We start from the raw sequence: 23,692 nt of genomic DNA, 5'->3' as shown, positions 1-23,692 counted from the left end.
AGTTGCCGCATGGAATACTAAGTACATAGGTACATGTAACCCACCAGTCCAAGACAAACTAAATTGAAAGCCACTGACACTGAAATCGCCACAAGGAATATTATACGACTATGGATCAGATAGTATTTGCTCGTTGTTTCAAAAGCAATAGTTGCCACACATACTACACTCCATGGTATTAACACACACAGCACCTGACGACGGAATAACTTGCTTGCTTCGTCTGGTAGTAGCTCATTAGTAAGCCTGAGATGACGAACACAAGCATACATTTGGTAGCAGAATGAGTTTAGCCAGATACAGCTGAGAAGTGTGAGGGCGCTATCTATCAGCACTGCTGTAGATAAGTTAGGGACACCTGCCATACGATACAATATCTCGGAGCACAGGATCTGGATTATTCACGTGATCTGAAAGGACGGGAATATCTTTCCAGGCAAATTACATAGGTGGGGAAAGTACATGTATATTCCGGCAGTTGAAAAGCGGAAAATAATATTTACCAGTATAAATGTGATTTCTAAAGACTTTAAGCTGACAATTTTGAAATCCTTGTATTTCAATGTGGCGCTGTTTAAACTGTTTTTATAGTTTAGTGTTTTTTCTGTTGGCTTGTGATACTTAGTGTGGCTGAATAAGTTTGTTGTTTTAAACGTTTGTGAGTATGATCCATCTCGGTAAAGATAGAAGCTACTAGTCTTGGAAGGCTTAAAGGAGGAAAAGTCGCGACACTTCAGCAAAAGAACAGCTCTAGAAATAGAACAGATGGAATCTGTAGCATTGGATTCTAAACACGATTGGTCATCAGGACTATCAAAATAACAGCGAGCGTCATGCACGGACTGTATAATACTAAATGGGGTGTCCTGACAAAGGCTGAACGAGTTGACTGTCATCCAGGTCAGTAGACAGAGATTGACATTTGCCCTCTGCGTGTAGGCCAGGTAGCTGGTCACAGGTACGTGGGGGTGACCTCTGCACCATACAAAAGGATGTAGGCTGATGTTTGTTATTGAATTATCTGACAATGATGTGGAGCTGTGAGTTGTAGACTACCATACTTTGTCGTGCCTATTTCTGCTGTGTCTCTCTCAAGAGTGTTGTTTTCTAATAAATGTGCAATTCATCGCAGTTTGAACAGAAGAAATATTGTTTTCTGGTCAAGGAAAACATCCGTTATCTGAAAGAGTTGGAAATGGACCCATCTCATGTTATATGGGTTAGGGTGTGCTCACAATACCTGTTTGGACTACTTTTTTTTTTCAAGCACACCGAAGGGGAACTTTCATTTGACTGTACTACAGATGTGTTCAAACCTCAGCTTGATGACAATGCAGCCACGGATCGTGTGGTGTTACAGTAGGATGGAGCTTGAGCACGTTTTGCTATTCAGGTACGCAAGTTTCTTAATGAACAATGTGACCTTGGATTGAGTGTGGTTCCGCAACATTTGAAGCCACATTAAAATGGCGATCACGAATTCCCAGCAGTACCGTGCCAACAGCCCTTGGAAATGACAATGATAAATTTTGCATCTTACCACACCAGCAAATCAGTTGAGGAATAATTAAATCCCATGTGGCTCAATGTGACAAGATTAATGGAAAAGTGAACGTAAGTGTCGAGGAAGCCTTTCAAAGCAGTATTTTTAAAAGGATAATCCGTAACATATCAACATTGAGATGCACAAATCTCTGTGTAAGGAGTGATCGTCCATATACCAATGCTGGATATGTAGCTTTTATATCTAAGCACTTTGATATAGACCATATTGTCTTGACCTTAGTGTATGGGGACTTCTAGAGGTGCTGTACAAAGAAAGAGGATGCTGGCTGAATTCTTGTCTTTCTGACATTTCAGTTTTGTCCCTCAACCAAGTGACCCCATCATGCAGAGTTAAGAGCAGTGATGCAACAGATTTGTGACAAGTTTGTTTTGTTAGTGTGAGAATGTTGAGGAAAAGCACAACAAACTACAGTAGCTGATGATGTGGGAAATACCTTTACCACAATGAATGATTTACTCTCAATATTCTGTTAGCATAAATTCAAAAATACACACAGAAATGTGATCTCACATACACCTTGTGTAACATGAGCAATGCAACAATACATGCAATTGGTGTGGCTGCTGAGTGAATTATTGTGGGATTACAATTCCAGAGATTTATGCTTCAGGGATTGCTCCTGGGATTTCTTCTGTCACTTATCACTTCTTTCATCTCAGACACTGATTTGTCAAACTCGAAAATGTCTGAACTGCAGCATGGTTTGGAGAACCAATAAGTAACTGCATCCCACAACAATTAACTGAGTAAGTTAGTCCAAATGTAGAAAAATGGCCAGTGACCACAGCCTGCTGTAGGACCATGGGTAACAAAGCACCGTAGTGACGAAACCAAGCTTCAGCTTCACCTGCTACATTCTAGAAGTCGTGATAGTTGTTTTTCTTGAGCATCATTCTCGTTCGGAATGCAAATCAAAGAAAATGATACTGATACGCTATACATCATCATCTGTGCATAGTTCATTGGTGTGATGAGTGCAAGTGTAGACAAATAGGTTCCAAAAGATTCTTATACACGGGCAGATTCTGTGAAAGGCCAAAAGCACGACTTTGACGTAGAGAGCTAATTTTTTTATTATTCATTTCACTCCCACCACATGAAGTTGCAGACATGTTGCTGCTCTTGACATTAAAATACCTTGTAGTTTTTACAGATTGAAGGAATAAAATTATAGGTTTCAAATAAATTGAAAGGCATAGCGTCTCTAAAAACAACACACAAACGTTGATATTGATTATGGCACTATGATGAAGATAAAGCTAGTGCTTTTTGTAAATCAGTGAGAATCAGGTCCCGATAACTGCTATGAAGGTAATATAACATGATGCAGGTGTAGGCCAGAAACGATGTATGTATTACAAAGTGTGGGAGTGGGCTAGGAAGTATGATTGATAAATTGATGTGGGAAGATGGAGGTGCGAGGGAGGGATTGTGGTGGTCAGAAGGCTGGAAGTGGGAGCATCTATATATTGAAGAGATTTAGATGCCAGTATTATAGCTGGGTGGACAGACAAGTGGCAGCAGCATGCTGTTCTGGGACAGGAATAATCAGCCAGCTGAAGTTTTGCTAAAATAGCATACGAAGGGAAGGCAGGTGGAAGGAAGGTGTGACTTGCTGACATAGGTGCAGCTGGAGCCCAGATATGCAGAGGATTGGGCAGAAAAATTTGGTTTTCATCTCCAAGTTTTGTGGGATGTATAGAATTTGTGAGAAACTTCAAGGAACTTCAGACGAGAGGGTAATCTAATCAGCTGGTGGAGTTTGCTTGTGAGAGGGGTAAGATGATGCAGAGTGCATGGTGTCCTCTAAGACAGTAAGGAATGGTAAAATTTTGTGAGTGCAGAGATCTAAGCTACACTAGTAGAAGTGAGGCTTGGACAGTTAGGGCTTTTGGAAAAATGAAAGAAGAAAGATGATTAGAGGTTAACGTCCTGTTGGTGACAGAGTGATTAGACATAGAACATAAGCTAGAATTGTGCAGTATGGGGAAGCAGGACAGCTGTGTCCCTCCAAAGGGACCATCGTATCATTCACCTTAAGCTGTTTAGTGGCATCATGGAGAAACTAAATTTTGATTCGAAAATCAGGTTTTGAACCACTGTCTTACGACAGCATCACATTGTTCAGTGGGTTTTTCCAAGTATAGATGATGGTTGAAAGGAAACTGGCAATATGTGGATATTTCACCAGTTTTCTTAATATGAATCTGCTGTAGGCTGGAGGTGCCTGATTAGTCCAAGATATGAGAAAAAGTGAGAGTCCTCATTGGGCACTATCCTTGCGTTGTGTGAGAATTGTGGCTTGAATGTATCTACTTTGAGTGTAGGTGACTGTAATGGATGCGTTAATAGCTTAACTCTTTCATGTGCAACTAATTTGACCAAAAAACAGCTCTAGAAGTACACGACTTACTTTTATTGTCAAAAATTCATACAAGCAACATATTTATGATAGAATGAATATAATTATTACCATTGTACACAAAAATTCAATTTTTATAATCATTGTTGGATACAAGGGAGGTGGTTGATTTTTTGTATCGCCATGCGTCAAGATGCATGATAGTCTTGGAAGCATGTCTTCCTTTTCCCTAAGCAGAACTCCAAATAACTGATATGGTGATGGTGTGCCTAACTCCACAATAAAACACTGGGACCACACTGGGAAGTAAATGCAGGGGCATCAGCAGGGCGTTCAGTTTTGCTCCACTTATGTTCAGTCTTCGACTGATGATCAGCAATCTCAGTTGGAGTCTGATGCACTGTGATGGTTTGACTTAGCTCAGTTTCTGCTGACCTAATCACTGAAACGGTAGCTGGGCACTCATCCTCAGAATCACTTGATGTATCAGAATCAAACAGAATAGTTTCGGATGCAGTTGGTCCCAGACAATAAGAATTGTCATTCGTGTCATCACTGTCCCCACTATCAAATGATATGTCAGATGGAATATTCTCTTAAACGGCTTTCAAAATTTCAGACTCAGTCAGCTTTCTCTGACCCCTCATTATTACTGAAAAGTAAAGAGTAAGATTGACCTATGTTTGAAGTAGACTGACTGTTGTGGTACATATTTTGAACCAATGAATAATTAGCTACATTTTTAATAATTTCTCATAGAAATAGTCTGAACAACACAAAAAACTACAATAAACAAATGTACTTACATATTCCAATAGAAATTTTGTTGGAAACTTCCATTAGCAGGTAATAAATAACAATGTTGCACAAACCATGTCTCCACAGTGTACTTGAGCGCACCTGACGTAGAAATATGAAGTACTGGTTCTGCTACAAGAACCCAATAACAACTGCCTTCTGGTGCATACATCTAAGAACTACAAAGAACATGCCCTGCTAGTACAAGGTCCGGCAGAAAAACCTCCCCTTTAAGGAAAGCTAATAAAAACAAAAATAAATAAGGTAGAACAATTTTATTTATACTAAATAAAAGTACATATTATGCCATTTTAGAAAATACTCTTATGGTCTTACTTTTTAAATAAAACATCCCTTAAATGGCTTCCTGCACTGTCGACACACTGTTTGAGTCTTTCCCTGAAGTTATTCATTACTCTTTGAGTCATTTCAGGTGGAATAGCTTCAACCTCTTGTGTAATTGCTTCTTTCAGGGCTCATAAAGATTGTGGACGTTGTTCATAAACTTTTGCTTTTAAATAACCCCAAAGAAAGAAATCACAGGGCGTTAAGTCCGGCGATCGTGGGGGGCCAGCCAATGTCTCCACGCAACGAGATCACATGTCCAGGAAACATTTCCTTCACCAATGCCAGTGACTGCCGCGCTGTGTGGGCAGTAGCACCATCTTGCTGGAACCACACGTTCTCTATTTCACCAAAAAGCTCCCTTAGTTGCGGTTGGAGAAAGTCGCGGAGCATGGCACAATAGCGTTCACTGTTGACGGTTAAATTCCTGTCATTTTCTTCGAAAAAGTAAGGACCGATCACTCCGGAATTGTAAACAGCACACCATACTGTTACTTTAGGGCTATGAAGTGGTCGTTGATGAAGTTCTTGGGGATTGTGTTCACACCAGTACCTGCAATTTTGGCTGTTCACTGTTCCGGCAAGGTGAAAGTGTGCTTCATCAGAAAAAATCACAATATCGTTGGGACGAATGTTCCGAAGAAGGTCTTGGCACAAACTTACATGGACACCACAGTCTCGTTCACTCAGTTCCTGCGTAGTTACAATTTTGTAAGGATGCATTTTAAGATCTCGATGCAAGATTCTTCTCACACTTCGATCAGATATCCGTAATGCTGCCGCATGCTTTTTAGCGGATCGTCGAGGAGATTGTTGAACTGAAGCTCTAACTGCATCAACATTTCCGGGGCCTGTTGCAGTCCGTGGTCGTCCAGGTGGTTTCCTTTTTAATGCGGAACCTGCCTCACGAAAGTTAGCAACCCAAGAATAAATTGTTTTCTTATCGGGAACAGGGTCCCGTCGTCCGAGCGCAAAGCGAACGCGAAAAGCACGTTGAGTATTAATAGGCGATTCGCCATTTTGAATAAAATCTTCCACTACGAAGGCACGATGTTCACCAGACCACGCCATGGCGTACACTGAAAACGGCACGTAGGCAGCTACTTAACGACGCGCCCCCCACCACTCTGCTCCTTCTACTGTCCGCTGCACGTTACTTTGTAATTGGGGAGTTTTTTATGCCGGACCCTGTAGTTCAAGTAATCTACCACAAGAATGCGCTGTTCTACGCATCCAAATTGGTGGTACAAATAATGTACCACCGTACAACCTCGGTGAAACATAAGGTGGTACACAAATTGTACCACCAGACTTAAGAGTTAACATCCACATCTGACAGACATGTGTTCTGCTTTGAATACATATTCAAGAAGAAAAATGAAAAAAATCAATGAACAGAATGCCTTATTGATTGAAAAGCAGTACACTTATCTTTAGTTCCTTGTAGCTGTAACTGTGAGAGCATGTTTTGGTATTAATTGAGGTTCTGATACACAAGAGTGGCTGAAAACAATGAGCTGCATTACAGTACAAGCCTGTACTGAATGTTTACTGCAGCTGTGATAAATATTTATCTTTTGTTTGTCCTCAACACTCTGTACATGCAAGCCCAGACTAGGCTTGAGTGAGTGACGTTACAATGACACTCTGAAGGCAGAAGTGGAACTTCTTTGCTTGTCTGCACTTGACGGAACTGTAGTACCCTTGTAGACAGAACAGAACTCGGACCGGACTCCAAAAGAACTCATACCAGACACCAGCAGAACAGGAAACACTTGTCCCACATGGTGCCTTGTAACTACGCGAGGAATGGCTTACGGCTTCTTTCTCATTGGTGCCCGATGATGATAACGCTTAGACATACAGCATCCCTGTGGCAGTGGATTGCCAATTAGCTGCAGGCGATTACTGATGATACCACTCATGTCACCTGCAACAGTGTCACAAGCCCACATGCCATGAGACACTGAGGAGAGGTAATTTAATCTATGATGCTGATGCAAGGTCTGGTCATTAGAAACATTATACTTCCATCCCCCCTCTCATTGCTGAGGAAATACGAGCCACCACTTAGATTTGAACCAACTTACCTCTGAATCAAGTGCCACCACAGAGGCATGTTTCTGTGATATTGTGGACGCCAGGGGGAGGGAAATGACTGGTTGTATTTATTACAATAATTGCGTGGCTTTTTAACATAGTTGATTTTGAGGTAGCAGAGACTACACTAAGAGGTGAGGTTATTAATGTAGATCCGGAGGGAATGTTAGGAAGGCTGGTTGGGGATAAAGAAGATAGATGTTGTTGGCATCGTGTAGCTAACAGGGCAACTGGCTGGTGCATTTCAGCTTTGCAGAGATGGTAGAGAAGTTAAAAACTAATTCTTGAAGCATTCCTGTAGACAGATGAAGATATGCTGCTGGGTAAGATTTACAGTGACAAAAGGAGGATGGTATGTCAGAAAAGGAGCTATACGGCAGATATAATTGGGAGGGACAGCATAGATTTTTGGTTTAAACATGGGGCTTCTATGCCAAATTTCATCAAAGGCTTTTCATTTTCTGGGGGAAGAAATATAAGCACAAGAGCTTTTGTTCCTTGCAGGAAAAGTAGTGAGATAAGTCTGAGAAGCTGGTAACTTATGGGGTACTTGTGACAGTAGCCACACTGGATGTTGTGAAGGCGTAGGTGGTATTCAAAGTGTTTCTTGATACTGTGCATTAGGACGGGTTGAAGCATTTTACTGAAGTCAGGCTAACAGGTCTGTTGGATCAGGATGCATAGCAATGTTCACTGGATTTAATGAGTAGGACTATTGTGGAGGACTTCTACAATAAGAAATTTTTTGAGCCATTGGTCTTCTGACTGATATGAAGCAGCTGGCTGTGAATTCCTCTCCTGTGCCAACCTTTTTGTCTCAGAGTACCAGTTGCAACTTTAATCAATTATTTGCTGGATGTATTCTGCCGTCTGTCTTCCTCTACAAGTTTTGCCCTTTGCAATTCACTCTTGTACCCCAGAGGTTATTCCCTGATGTCTTAACAGATGTCGAATCATACTGCACCTTCTCCTTGTCAGTGTTTTCCATACAATCCTTTCCTCCCCGTTTCTACAGAGTGTCTCTTTGCTTCTTACCGTATCAGTCCACCTAATTTTCAACATTCTTCTGTAACACCACATCTCAAACTCTTCATTTCTCTGCTGTTCTGGTTACATCATGCATTAGCTTAACTAATTTACATTAATTTAATTTTAAAATGAGAACTCATGAGCCTTTACAATCATTTATAAGTTCTCCTAATAGATTTAAGATACGTGAAATGTTTCATTGTTACAGCCAACAACCAATACAAGCTAAATGGATTGTGGCATGGAAACACAATGCCAAATACAATTAGTGTTCTGTCATTTATTCATTTGCAACTTGCCACAGCATCCTTGAGATTAAATGCTGATCATCACAAAGCGTCTTGCAAACTTGAATGCACGCAGGGAACCTTTAAATGGCCACATTTATGGGCAAAATGGAATCTTAGCTTTGAGACTAACAGATACTGGCCCTGCAAAACTGATGGTGGTATTAAAAGATACAATCTTCTCTAAATTTTACAACATTTTTCTAGAAGTCAGCTTGGTCACTAACAAAAATGCATCCATCATCCACAATGGTTGTCTGCTCCAGTTAATTTTTAAAGTTCTCTTTCCAGTGATTGCTTTCAGTTTCTACTCAAACCAAAGTTTAGTAATCTTGCATGAGCAGCTGCATCATTTTGGTATCCAACAAGTGGCATGGAAAAATCATTATACATGAATTACATGTTTGTTCTCTTTTTCATGTCTCTAATCTGTGGGAAGACGTATTAATCCACAAATCTGGAGATACTGTGTACGGGTGGAAGTTGTATGTTAACCAGCAGATATCGGAGAAACCAGAGAATTATCCCAGTCCTCACATGCTGTGCTGTAAAAAGGTAAGGAACACCAATATTGCTAGCCGGCCTTTGCATTTCGGTAACTTCGCTTATTTTATGGGTGGCTCATTAAATACAAGATCTGAAAAGATTTGTTTTCGTGATCGTTTTTGTATAACAATTTTCTTATAAAGCATTGCTGTATCAGAAGTAGCCAAAATAGCGTTTTGGGAAGATGGACAGTTAGCCATCCTGCTCTCTCTGTAATTTGGCATTCATCTTGTCTTTCATAATTGTAAATAATTTTTCTGCATTGTTTATGTATTTCTTTGTTATTTTTAAAAGTGTATAATTATTTGGATTTGTGCAAATAATTTTAACTTCTGTGGTTTATTGTGAGATTATAATAAAAATTGGAAAGCCTGAGAGCATGGATGCAAATCAGCAAAGACAAAACTAAATTCCAGTCGATAGCAACAATGCAGTCGAGCCGACTGAAACAGATGGCAGATTCTGATACAGAAGTATCAGAATCTGGAGCAGAAAATGTAAATGTCTTGTTTGAAGGAGTGGATGTACAATCGCAAATTTGTGAACTGTTATGCCGCTAGCACAGTCAGTTGTGCCATTATATGATTTGACTGCACGAATTACTGAGAATTTCCGCAAGTTGTCAAAGAACAATTGGACATAATCGAAAATAAACTTGATTGAATTTATTTTCAATGCTTTCTGATTCTTCATCATCTGAAAGCTTTGAAAGTAAATTCAAACAACAATCTGAAAATTCAAAACAACAAAATATTGCAATCGTGAATCATCAGTGCATAAGATTGGATACACAAAGTTCGACGCCATAGTGGAAGATTATGTACACAGATCACTAAGACATTGTATGAAGTTAAAACAGGAATCTCAAATTTGACTAAGACATACTGCGAGATTACCGATATTGTGAATAAATTATCAGATGAAGACGCAAAAATGAAATGCAAGCAATCTGAAATTGAAACTAGACTCAAACCTCACTAATGAGGTAAATAAGTTGCCTCTAAAGAATGTGACATGACCTAACTGCTTAGGGAGAAAAACATGGTAACACATTTAAAGAATGTGTTTTCAAAAAATATACCGAAATAACGAAAAAGCTCAAATAAGGAAAACATGTTGCAGTACAAGCCGTAAGCGCAGAAGTTGTGTCCGAGCCAGGTGACTTGACACTTGACTTGTTTCGCAACCATACAACAGAACAGCCTTTACTTTGCGATTGACAAGCTGGAGTTTGGAGAAATAGGCACATCTCAAAGAAGAACAAACAGGGTACAGTCGTACAAACACACCATTTGCTTTGCTGATCGTCCTCAGTATCTTCTGTAGTTGTGACTATACTTCAGAGATAAAGAAAGAATTGGACCTGTTCTACATCCTCTCCATTAATGGCCAGCCTAGTCATGATGGTCGAATTTATCCGCATTTCTTTGATTTTGTGAACTTTTATCTTGATGTCTGCAACTTCTGCCTCTCTCTGTAACCTGGTCAATTTCTCTTCGATGTTTTGATATCATTGTGCCATTGAGCATATGTTGTTTGTGAAATCTAGGTCTTCGAGCCTGTCTCGCATCCCCCATTGCCCAAATCTCTTCCGTCCCCCCATCACTCTCTTCATCACATGGTCCAACACCAAAAGAAATAGTGTTGGCTAAAGAATACACCCTTGTCGTACTCTCGAATTAATTTGGAAAGGGTCTGTTAGTTTTCCATTATTTAGTACTTGGCATTCATAGTCTACATACATTTCCTTGATGATGATGACGACAGTCTTCATTGGAATGCTATATTTTGCAAGTCTGTCAATCTAAGAGTCATGTGGAATAGAGTCGAAAGCCTTTTCAAAGTCAATGAAGGTAAGATGGAGGGTGTGTTGCAACACTGCACTTTGTTTCAGATAATTCTGAGAGTATTGATAAGATCCACACAGCGTTAATGTTTCCTAAAACCCGCCTGCTCTCTCTCTCTCTCTCTCTCTCTCTCTCTCTCTCTCTCTCTCTCTCTCTCCCCCCCCCCCCCCCCCCCTCAGTTGTGCTTCCACAGAATCCTTAATGCAGTTTAAAATGATCCCAAAAGTACCCTGCTCGGTACTGCCAATGGGGTAATGTCCCAACAGTTGTTGCAGTTAGTAACATCTCCTTTCTTGGGTATTTTCACCATAATACCTCATTTCCAATCTTTGGAAGTTTCTCCTCTCTCCATATCTTCTCTAAGAGGTTGTACAATAATTCGACAGTGGTGTCCCCATCTCGGATGTTATATTATCTGGTCCTGGTGCTTTCCCATTCTTGATCTGCTTCAACATTTGTGGGTGCATTTACACCAATGTTGGGACTAGGATCATTCTATTCATTTGTTCTTGTTCTTCTATCTCACTGCCAAGGTCTCTATTTAGAACTTTGTTAAAGTGTTCCTTCCACTTTCATGACTGTTCTTCATGTGTAGTTAGTATCTCCCCTTTCTTATTCCTTGCTGGTCGGTTCCTCTGGAAACTTTTCTTTGAGAGCATCTTCGTGGTATATAGTTCTTTCACATCCCCCCCCCCCCCCCCCCCCCTCCACGTTGCCTGTTCTGCTCTTTCAGCCTGTTCATCTATCCATCTTCTACGGTCTCTTCTCACACTCCTTTTCACTTCCTTATCTGCTGCTCTATAATCAGCTTGTGCGTCCTTTTGTTGCCTGGTCCTGCTCTGGTTTACTCTTCTCTTGGCCTCCTTTCCACGGGTGATCTTCCTCTAGATATGTTTGGACATCCAACCTATTCGGAAACTGGCAGTAACAAGATGGTGATCGCTGCTTGCGTCTGCTCTCCTACTATTCCGCATGTCTTTCAGGCTGCTCCTGAACTTCCTGGATTCTGCAATGTGTTCAATTTGATTTTCTGTAATATGATCTGGGTATATCCATGTTACCTTATGACATCTCCAATGAGGAAACAATGTCCCTCCTATTACAAGGTCATGGCTTGCACAGAAGTCACTAAATCTTTCCCCATTATCGTTCATTTCAACCAAGCCATGTACCCCCCCCCCCCCCCCCCCCCCCCCATCATTGGTTTCTCCCACTTTGGTATTTATGTCTCCCATAACAATGAGGATATCTTTCTTGATCACTTTCATTACAGTCTCTCACACTAGGTAGTAGAACTCCTCCTCCTTTTCAATCCCTTATGTCTCTTTGGGGGCATAGCAATGGATGAGCGTCATGTTTCGGACCTTCGTTTTAAATCTGGCAGTCGTGATCCTACTGGACACAGGTCTCCATTCTAGAATGCTCTTCTTTGCTGCCTTGGTCAACAATAGCCCAACTCCATCCCAGTGTTCCTCTTCCTCTCCACATCCTGAGTATAAAAACACAATTCCATCTAATGTCTGCATAACACCAAACTCTGGCCACCTCACTTCTCAATTTCAGGATTTCCCTGGCCACTTGTTTCAGCTTGCTACTCTCCCTCAAGGTTCATATATTCCAAAAGCCAATTTTCATTTTCCTTTTCATGCCAAAGGTCATCGCACTCGCGAATCGTCAGTGCATAAGACTGGATACACAAAGTTCGATGCTGTAATGGAAGATTATATACACAGATCACTACGATATTGGACAAAGCTAAAACAGAAATTTCAAATTTGACTAAGATGTGGCACGAGATAACCGGTATCGTAAATAAATTGTCAGATGGAGTCATAAAAATGAAACACAAACAATCTGAAACTGAAACTAGTCTTGAACCTCACTAATGAGGTAAATAAGTTGTCTTTAGGGCTGCATCAGAATGTGACATGAGCTAACTGTTCAGGGAGAAATTTCATGAATGGGTTTCCAAAAGAGATACCAAAATAACGAAAAAGGTCAAACAAGAAAAACATGCTGGGGTGCAAGCCATAAGTGCAGAAGTTGTGTCCAAGCCAGGTACTGCAGTGCGAAACTATTCGCACTGAACTTTACAAAATGTGTAAAATTTTAACAGATTTTCCCCAATGGCGCACTCAAGTAACCAACCCCAAACAACAGGTCGAAAGAGTTGTTAGTACGCCGCATGACACAATAAAGAGGTCCATGCATATGCTGCAAACATTGGAGTGTGCTGATGAACAGTCCGCAAGTACAAAATTAAATAGGACCTTATGGTACAATTGCAGAATGCAGTTAAGATACCGCAGGTGCAGCACCAACATTAGCAGCGGTGCTCTTGGAAGAAAGCCATCTCAAGCATAGGCAATTTCAGGTGTTTATCAAGAAAAAAGGTTTCCACATCCAGTGATATTTATACACAGTTTTAATGGGCATATTGCTAAAGACGTGAAACGAATGTCAGAAAATTCAGATTGCTGCCTCGTACACACAGGGTGAATCCGTGGTATGGGCTGTGGCAACAGCAGAATCCTGTTTGACATTTGAACAAGCATTCTTAGACATGCATGAATATATGATCACCAATATTTGTTTAAGACATGAAATATTCAACCCATAGGCTTACAATGCCAAGCAAGAAAGTCTTCGGAATTATTTTAAAAAGTACATTGGAAAGACACGGTATTGGGACAATCCCGTATCAGACAGAGACGCTATAGGAATTTTTAAAGACAAATTGCCTATCAATATTCAAGAAAAGGTAATACACGCTCCCTGCAACCGTTTGGAAAATTTTTCGTCTGTGGTGGACTCGCTTGATTTAAATCAAGAAGACTTGAAAATAATGAACGGCAATTGTTGTGATGGCCCGCAACATAGCGCGAACTAAAACAGTGGTAGCAATCACGTTGGATACGGCAACAGTGGCATGCATGTTGGTGAGCACAGGAATGACAGTGGGCATGCATGGAACCAGAAAGGTTCCGAATTTGTGCGTAGAAATAAGAAACAGTAACCACAGATATCACCCTGGGTATCAGAATAACAGACACTTGCGAAACCAAGGATACTGTGGGCAAAACCAAAATCAAAACGGGAGTCAGTTGCAGCTTAATTTTCGGGGGCCCCTCATCGGTAAATTTTTCACAGCCGCCTGCCGGTTGGCAAGACCAGCAGCATCAAGCAAGATGTAATAACCAACCAATACAAACAGCTTAGGTTACGGATAAGCAACCTCAACAACAAACTCGGACGTCAAACTAAAAGCAGTCCTATTGGACACTGAATGGAATGGGGGCAAAATGAATAACGTTACTATGAATGTGATTTGTTATAATGAAGGAACTGGCATAAAGGATGAGTTATATAAAGATCCAATGTCGAGTACAGAATGTAATGAAGAGCATGTTCAGGCAGCAGTAAACACTGTACTAGGTGGAATACCAACCACCATCATTATAGATAGGGGGGCAAAATTAAATGTACTCGCTTTAAATTTTTTTTAATGAGACTTGTGAGACCAGAAAGGTTCCAACTTTGCCTGTGCAGAATTGTGATGTCTTGGGAGCCATTGGTGCACGGCTGCAAAGGATTAAAAAGCAGGCATAGATGGAAGTATTATTTGAAAACAGAGCTATAGAATATACGTTTTTCATCGTTAAGCTCTTGTCTACGTCTAGGAAGTAGGATGGAAAGGTTGACCTCCAGAGTGGAACATACCGAATAAATGTTGGAGGTAAGAAAAGTTTATTTTGAATTAGTTGCGCACTAAGACATGCCACAGCAAATTTTGCCAGAATCTTAAATTAAAGATTGTAGGCAGCAAGGTGTCATGGGCAGGCAATCATCTTGTTGACAATGAACATAGAAAGCTCATATATAATAAAGACGGTGATAATTTACATGATTCAAACAAGATCGACACTAAGGCATGAAATCAGAATACCTTAACAAATCAGAAAGCTCAGCTTTCTGCTGTCTGCTATTATCTTTTGTAAATGTGGATTCATAAAAGGATATGTTTACAAGATGAATGTTGTTCCACAGGACACATTTTCACATCAAACTTATTCCATTCCATGGTCAAAAAGGGAGGCAGTTAAATAGGAAACAGAAAAGATGCTTGCAAGGAATATTATAGAAACATCAATGTCACTTGTTCATTGTTAGCAATAAATAAAGCAGGTGGAGGCACGCATCTTGTTACTTGACACTCTAAACCTAAACAAAATTGTTGTACTCTTAGTACCTCTGAAGGATCATATTTGCTGGCATGTCCAAATACAAATAAGATTCAAGGATTGTACCACCACTGCAGTCTGAAAAGATTTATCTGGTGAAGATATATGTCTACACAGTTTGAAAAACTTGCCAATAACCTGTTCTTCTATAATGATTTTGTCATGTATATATAGTGTGTGTGGGTTCTTTTTTTCTTGTACTATTTTGTGTTGTTATAAATTGACAAGATACTATTATTTGTAATGTGTAAAAGGTTGTTTGTCTATGCCATGTTGACGAAGTGTGTGTCATCAGCAGAAAAGTGAAAATCTTTAATATGAAGTGTCGTAATGAAGGAATTTATTCATGTCGTGAACATTAACTTAGATGTAAGTTTTTTATTCTTATCAGATGAAAGAATTTTAAACAAACCTGGAGTTAACGGAAAAAAGTACATTTCAAACACTGAAATTCTTTCAATGTACAAAACCTAGGTGCTGTGCACAAAACAAAACCAAAGACATCTGTGAAATGTGGATTAAAAAAAAGTATGTGTGTGTATTTTTGTTTGTATATTTATTGCATTTTTCTCACATGTGTCATGGTATCTAAGTAGAGATGAGCCACGCCTTATTCACATGAAGGATGAAATTGCAATTAGGATTTGATTCTTTGCCATGCCATGACCGTTTGAGTCTTTCACGTTTTGCTGACAGTTTGTCACTTAAATTTTCGTCTTGTAAATAGAGGAAATTTCCTTGTAGTAAAGTTAGGAGCCTTGTGTCACATAACAGGGGGTGCTACACAAATCTGGGTCCTCTAAAACTACTTAACCATTTGACTGCTTTTGACGAGTTTACTCGTCATTAGCACCCTGGGAGCGGCATGCAGCATGATGAGTATAGTCGCAGCTGCCGGTTTTCACCTGAGCACTGTTGACGAGTTAAGTCGCACCCGCTTGCCGGCCCCTGAGCGCTGATGACGAGTATAGGCGCGCTGATACCTGAGTGCCGATGACGAGATAACTCAGAGAGTGGACTTCTTGTCCCATGTCTCGGTAGCCTTTCGCAGTTCTGGCCGCTAGCTTGTCTGTTGTGAGCCTAGGCTTCGCACTACAGTTCACTGTTCATCGGAACTTACATCAGTGTTTTTCGTGTCCTGTATTTTACAAGGAAAAGGGCATGATGATGTGGTTGCACTGAGGAAGAAATCATGGAGGTTCTTACGAGGAGCGACAGTGAGGGTGAACTACTTGACTATGACAAAAGTGATAGCTCTTCCACAGAGTCCGAAAGCTCTATTCATAAACCATCCACGTCAGCAGGGGTGTCAAAGCAGTCTCATGTTTCAACAAGAGATGTTAGTTGTTCTGAATCTGAACAATCAGAAAGTGATAGTGAAACGCCTATGAAGCAAGCACATCTTAGTGATATATTTGACTGGAAAGAAAATGACTTTCAGCCAATTAATCACGTATTTGATGATACGCTGACGGGACACGTGTGTCAAATAGGGAATGAGTCAAGTATTCTGTCAGTTTTCATGTTATTCTTTACACAAGAACTGATGAAATATATAGCTGACGAAACGAATCAGTTTTATTTATTCACCAAGGAGAACACTCCCGAATCAGTGCATTCTCGAATCTCAAAGTGGAAAGATACTGGATATGAAGAAATGTATTGTTTCATAGCTGTTTGTCTTCTGATGCCTGGCGTGAAAAAACTGAAAATTTGCGAATACTGGACCAGAGATGTTCTAAATACACCAAATTTTAGTGAACTCGTGTCAAGAGACCGCTTTTTGTTACTTATGAGAATGTTACATTTCAGTGACAACTTTGCCAGTACTGGAGGAGACAGATTATTCAAAATTAGGAACATTGTCAATAAAGTTTGTACAGCTTTCCATTGTGCATTTAATCCACAACAGAAACTCTGCATTGATGGAAGTTTGTTATTATTTAAAGGACGCTTATCTTTCAGACAATTCGTTCCATCGAAACGGAGTAGATTCGGTATAAAAACATTTGTGTTATGTGATTGTAAGACTGTCTGTGTCTTGGATTTCATTGTTTGTACAGGGGCATCAACAGAAACTGAGTTCCACAATTTGGGGAAAAGTGGTGATATAGTGGCTACACTTATGAAGCCCTATTTAGAACATGGACATATCCTCTATGTCGATAACTGGTACTCAAGACCAGACTTGTTTGCCTGGCTTCACAGTCATGGGACAGACGCATGTGGTACTATCCGTCAGAACAGATACATCATGCCGAAACTTCAGAAGAAACTGGAACGTGGAGATATTCAATTTTTGTGTACTGATACAATGCTTGCTATAAAATGGTGTGACAAAAGGGAAGTGTGGATGTTGACCACCTGTAACACCACAGAAATGGTTGACACAGGAAAGATTGACAGAAATACTGGAGAAAAAATTAAGAAACCACAAAGCATTGTAGATTATAACTTGAATATGGGAGCAGTTGACCATTCTGATATGCTGCTTAGCTCTGTCGGATGTATTCGGAAGACAATGAAGTGGTATAAAAAGTTCTTTTTTCACGTTCTAGATCTGTGTGTTTTAAATTCTCATGTCCTACATAGATCACTAACAGGTCGTAAAATGACGATAGCAGAGTTTCATCTGTCACTGGTAACAGAACTTACAGAAACGTATGCGTTAGAGCGCAGAAACGCTGGCAGAGGAAGGTGTTCTGATCATAATCCTCTAAGATTTGTGGGAAGGCATTTTCCAGACATTACAACAAGTGAGCAATCCAAGAAAAATGCGCTAATGCATAGATGCATTGTTTGCTGGAAACAAAAGTGCGTCGAGAAAGCAGGTACGAATGTAAAACTTGCAAGGTTCCATTGTGTGTCATGCCCTGTTTTGAAAAATACCACACAAGACAGAATTATTAATTGCAGCATAGAACGAATACAATAATGCTATTTGAAAAAAAAGAAAAAAATTATAAAAAGGGAAAAAACAAAATAAAAATGTTTTTAACTTCGCCAGTGCCGGTCCAAAGCCCGGATCAAAAAGAAGGATGGGAAACATATTCACAAAGTGTAAAAGTAATGCCTAAATTTACAGTTCATGACTGTCTTTTTGTTAGCACATTAAATTCGCTTATACAGAAAATTAAGAGATTTCACATCTTTCAAATGTTGGAAAATCTGACGAAATTTGTACAATAGTTTTGATTGTTGCATGTAAGTATTCAACAAAGAAACAAAATTACGCATAATCTGATAATTACAAAGCGCAACAAATATTCGGGCTATTCAGCGATACAAACAGTAGGCCATGTGAAATTTCTTATCACACCAGAATGCGAATTTCACGACGTGAAGTGAAATTGTTCTTACCGTTGCTCACAGTAAATTCCGATGTTGTAGTGCGATATGAAAGATGATCTATATGTCGCTTTCTCCTATAAACGACATAATATGATGTTCTGAACAACAAAAATAACGTACAGTAATCTATAATCTATGGCTTATTTTATTCGTTCTTGAGTTAGTACGGTTAGGAACGCATAAATAAATGCAGACATTATAAACGGGTATCCAAGAAAGAACAATAAACTACTGATGTAAAGCTAACAAATCACGTCGCTTTCGGCATAATCTACAAAAATAGTGCAAGGAAACTACAAGCAAGATATCATTCTTGGTGACGGAAAATAGTTTTACCAGACAGTTTGATTCTGTAGTAATTCACCTGCAGGGGAACTACGTAGTGAGACCATTTGCGAGTATTCTGTATCAGCTGTGAGAGGACACAATATTTTGCGTGGAGTCGCAGTCACTGCAGAAATATTCAGCACAGTGCGGCTGGGGCAGCGAGGGGTGCTCCGCCCCAAGCGGCAGCTCGAGGGTCAGGCACATTAGCGCAGGTATACGGATGACAGTGCAGGCCACAGTGCCTCAGCGTGCCAAGCAGATCGTGCGCCTCCAGCAGTCAAAGGGTTAAATGTATAAGACAGTGGGCCAAGGAAACGTATCTGACCATAGCATCGTACAGAGGAGAACATGAATATGTTAAAACCAGGGCAAACAAACTGATACAATTTTACAGTTTGCAATACTTGTATTTCATGACACGAAGTAATGCAAGGAAAAGACTAAATTGTATGGACTAAATACTCATGAAAAATGCACCTTTGGAGTTCGGTAGCAAATCGTCACATTTAGTGTCTCTGAGAATCTCTTCTGAAGTGAAACAAGCATGAGGCTAGTCGAAACAGCGGAGCACTCATCTTACCAATATGTGACATGAAGAGAGACATGATCAAATAGTAAACACAGTATCCTGGTATTGACTGGATGCTACACAACAGGGACACAGTTCATAACACACTCATATGTATGTGAATATATTGCTTCCATAACTGTTCACCGGTCAATTCTGCTGCCGACAACACTGTGGAGTGCTTCAGAGACTAATGTTAGCATGTGGTGTTGAGTGCGTGTTTTACATTTAAAACTGTTACCGTGCATCAGTGACTAAATGAATACTTAACAAGACACACGTGTATGCATTATAAATATTAGATTAGTGCTATGTATGGACTGTAAACAGAAAACTCTGATAGCAGTGAACAGATATACTTTGGTTCCTGCTATGTGGCTTAACTAGCCATGAAACCTTGCCTGACCAACTTTCCAGAACTCAAGTTTGTGTAAACTTCTAAATAGCAATCCATAACCTTACTTCGAGTGCACTTTGCACAGAGAAACCATCAGTCAGTGATTACAGTGTGTGCAGCTTAGTGTTTTGCAGCAACTATCAAACAACTGAAACTGCTATTTTTATCTTTTCAACAAACATTCTAGGACACTGGTGAATGAGTTGGCGACACTTCAGCTGCTCGTTCCTCGCCAATGCTGCCATGTGGGTCAGATGTCACAGTAAGCTGACAGCTAAGCCAGATACAGATGTAAACATTCCATCAGAAGTGGATGGGGGCACTTCCCTCATCTTAAGAACATGCCCACATCTGGGGTTGCGGAGTGGCAAAACACAACAGCAAACCTTTATAATTTCATGTACCAATGGAACAATGAGTCTACATAGCATAATACAAATGCATATCATCGAAATTCTCCAGCTCTACATATACAACCAACAATCTTCAAGACATCTAATGAGGACAAGAAGTGTACATAACGTTGTTGAAAATGAAAACCATTGAAATCTAAACAAACAACAAAAGCTGTGAAATATACCAGTTCATGTAAAACCTTAGTCATTCTACCATAAATCCAATGTAATCTGATTGACTACATTCCGATTTGTATAACTAATTTACTGTTTCATTTACTTATTTATGTGCATATGTAAATGAAATTTTAATTGACATTCATGGGAATGTATTGAAACAACAGTTTGTGTACAAACAATTTTAAATGAACAATTGCACATCGAAAAATATTTCATTTTTAACTGTACTGAAAGGAATATAAACACTGAAGGCAATTTATAAATGAAATAGCTACAAGCCTTTGTGGGGGAATTAAACATTACATGGACAGACTCATTTTTACTTAAATGTAACATAGCAAAAATGCCAGAAAGCACAAAAATGTGCACTAATCTAATTTTTTTGCTATAAATAACTTCATGCCTAAATAACTTACAATTACATTCCACAAAATTAATGTACATAATTTCATAAATAACATTTCAAAGATATAGTGGCAGTTGGCCTGTGGCTGACTGCAATCAATTATAATTGTTTTTTTTTTTTTTTGTTTTAAAAAGTAAGCGAAGAGCATTCCTGCTTGGATCTCTTTCTCACTTCTCTGTTAGCCGCTGCACTGATAGGACACACTATAGCTGCATTCCTTGCTTATCGGTAACTAACCTTTCTTTTGTGTAGACAAATCGTATGCAAGTGTCATGTATTAGCTTTATAACCATTTATTATTAAATTAATGTATATTAGTTAAGTCCCACGAGTTCTCATTTTAACAATCCTCCTAATGGATGCATGAAATGTTTTATTGTTACAGTCAGCGGCCAATATGAGCTTAATGGATTGTGGCATGGAAACGCAATGGCCGAATACAACTAGTATTAAGCCATTTATTCATTTGCAACTTGCTACAGCGTCCCTGAGATTAACTGCTGATCATCATGAAGCATTTTGCGAACTTGAATACAATTGTGGAACCTTAAATGTTCTGGCCAGTCTCCAAGCTACAATTCCATTTCACTTGTAAATAACAGATACCCGCCCCACAAAACTGATGGTGGTATTAAAAGACGTAATCTTCTCTAAATTTTACAACATTTTTCTGGAAGTCAGTTTGGTCATTAACAAAAATGTATCCACCATCAACAGTGGCTCCAGTTAATTCTAAGTTTTCTTTCCAGTAATTAATTTCAATTTTTACTAAATACCAAAATTTTAGTAATCGTGTGAGCAGACGCATCACTATATGAGGTGTCTAATGGTGTGGAAGGAGGATAGGTGGAGCCAACAGGATTGACGTAAAAGGACTGTAATGCTGGAGGGGAGTGTGGGTAAATGTGGATTGAGACAGTTATCCTGAAGGGTGGATGTAGCGAGGTATTGTGAAAGCTAGTTGGGTAGCATTCAAAGTAGGCTTGGACGAATCTCAGCAGTCCATCCAAGTGGTGTGGGAGATGTATTGCATGAATTGTACGAGGGGTTGGATGGGAGGGGTTGAGTATGTTGGATATGATGCAGGGGATTGTTGGGAGGCTGGCTATCACTTCAAATTGGTTTGAGGATAGGTACAGTGATGCACCCAAGGAGGTTGGGTTAGGCAAGGCAAGTATGATGTGTTGGATGGTGCTGATGTCAATTTGTTAACAGCCTGCAAGATTTCGATGACTTATGTTAACACTCCCAACTTGAAAGCATCACCCAAGTTTGGCAGGGCAGCAGCTGTGGACATTATGATTTATCATAATAATGTAGGTAAAGGTGGTGGAGGCTATGTGGATGAAGATGTCATAGGGCCAGCTGTTGGTAGTTGCACAGATTAGTGTTGGATTCTTCAATTAAATTGTTAGGATGAGGTGCTGGAATCAGGATGTCTCACATGTGGCCAGTGGCAACCCCATGTGATGGTATGTTGTCGGACTTATCTGTGCTTTGTGGAGTGTAGAGTGACAATGGGAATATGTAATGTGATTGTAATGATTTTCATTAAGCCATGAACATAGTATTGAGATAACATGTGGGTAATGAAGATCTTACTGGAGCTGACAGAACAGACGTACGGATTGCATATTACGCTGCTGGTGTGTTTTGATGTGTTATTTGAGGAAATAGGATTAGGTATAGGTTTTAAACTAATGTTTTGGGACAGCTGAAGACAAAGTACATCTACATCAAAACTCCACAAGCTACCATACGGTGTGTGGCAGAGGGTACCTTGTACCACTACTACTCATTTCCTTTCCTGTTCCACTTGCAAATAGTGCGAGGAAAAAATGACTGCCTCCATATGAGCCTTAATTTCTCTTGTCTTATCTTTGCGATCCTTACATGCAATGTATCTTGGTGGCAGTAGAATTGTTTAGCAGTCAGCTTCAATGCCAGTTCTCTAAATTTTCTCAACAGAGTTTCTCGAAAAGAACCTCACCTTCCCTCCAGGGATTCCCATGTGAGGTCCCAAAGCATCTCCGTAACACTTACATGTTGTTTGAACCTACCAATAACAAATCTAGTAGCCTGCCTCTCAATTGCTTCAGTGTCTTCTTTTAATTCGAGCTGGTACGGATCCCAAACACTCGAGCAGTACTCAAGAATAGGTTACACCAGCATCATGTATGCGGTCTCCTTTAAAGGTGTACCTCTCTTTCCCAAAATTTTCCCAATAAACCAAAGTCGACCGTTTACCTTCCCTACCACAGTTCTAACATGCTCGTTCCATCTCATATCGCTTTGCAGCATTACGCTGAGATATTTAAATGACTTGACTGTGTCAAATGGGATACTAATAATACTGTATCCAAATGTTACAGGTTTGTTCTTCCTACTCATCTGCATTAACTTACATTTTTTCCACATTTAGGGCTAGGTGCCATTCATCACATCAACTGGAAATTTTGTCTAAGCTGTCTTGTATCTTTCTGTAGTCACTCTACTTCAACAGCTTACCTGCTAAGGTATGAAGGTTGTAATTGTTGTATGCTTCACGCATAGGTCTTTCCACAGATGCACGAATCTCTGCTAACCTTATCTTGTAGTCATTTGTGCATTCCCTTTTAAACTGAGACTGCGATGGACTCTGCTTCCTCGGGATCCTCCAAATTTCGTTATTAAACTGTGGTAGGTACTGTCCACCCTGTATCCACATACTAGACACACAACTCTGCAGACTACGATTTACAATCTGCTTAAACTTTGCCCATAATTTCTCTACATCCATCTTACTGGAACTAAGTGATGCCAATTCACTGTGAGCGAGATGCTAGTAACTGCTTATCTACACAGTTTAGCAGAAACACCCTCCTAGATCTCTTGTCTGATTTATTAACTTTTGAAATCATATTTGCTATAACATCATGATAGTTATCCCTGTTTCTATACTGACAT

The 23,692-nt window shown here is 39.8% G+C and overlaps 1 long non-coding RNA gene across 2 annotated transcripts; it reads left to right on the top strand.

The window, feature by feature from the left end:
• The first annotated feature begins 6,149 nt into the window (after positions 1–6,149).
• LOC124798551 lies at positions 6,150–21,068 on the top strand. 2 transcript variants are annotated; one of them, XR_007016952.1, is made up of 3 exons: positions 6,150–7,350; positions 8,118–9,043; positions 19,953–21,068. It is a non-coding gene; the product is annotated as an uncharacterized LOC124798551 (long non-coding RNA). The 2 variants fall into 2 exon arrangements; XR_007016951.1 differs by having other exon boundaries at positions 6,150–9,043.
• The last annotated feature ends 2,624 nt before the right edge of the window (positions 21,069–23,692 follow it).

The sequence above is a fragment of the Schistocerca piceifrons genome, chromosome 5, assembly GCF_021461385.2.
Source record: "Schistocerca piceifrons isolate TAMUIC-IGC-003096 chromosome 5, iqSchPice1.1, whole genome shotgun sequence".
NCBI lineage: Eukaryota > Metazoa > Arthropoda > Insecta > Orthoptera > Acrididae > Schistocerca > Schistocerca piceifrons.
Note: the sequence above shows the minus strand (reverse complement) of the source record. Positions and strands in the feature narration are given on the sequence as shown.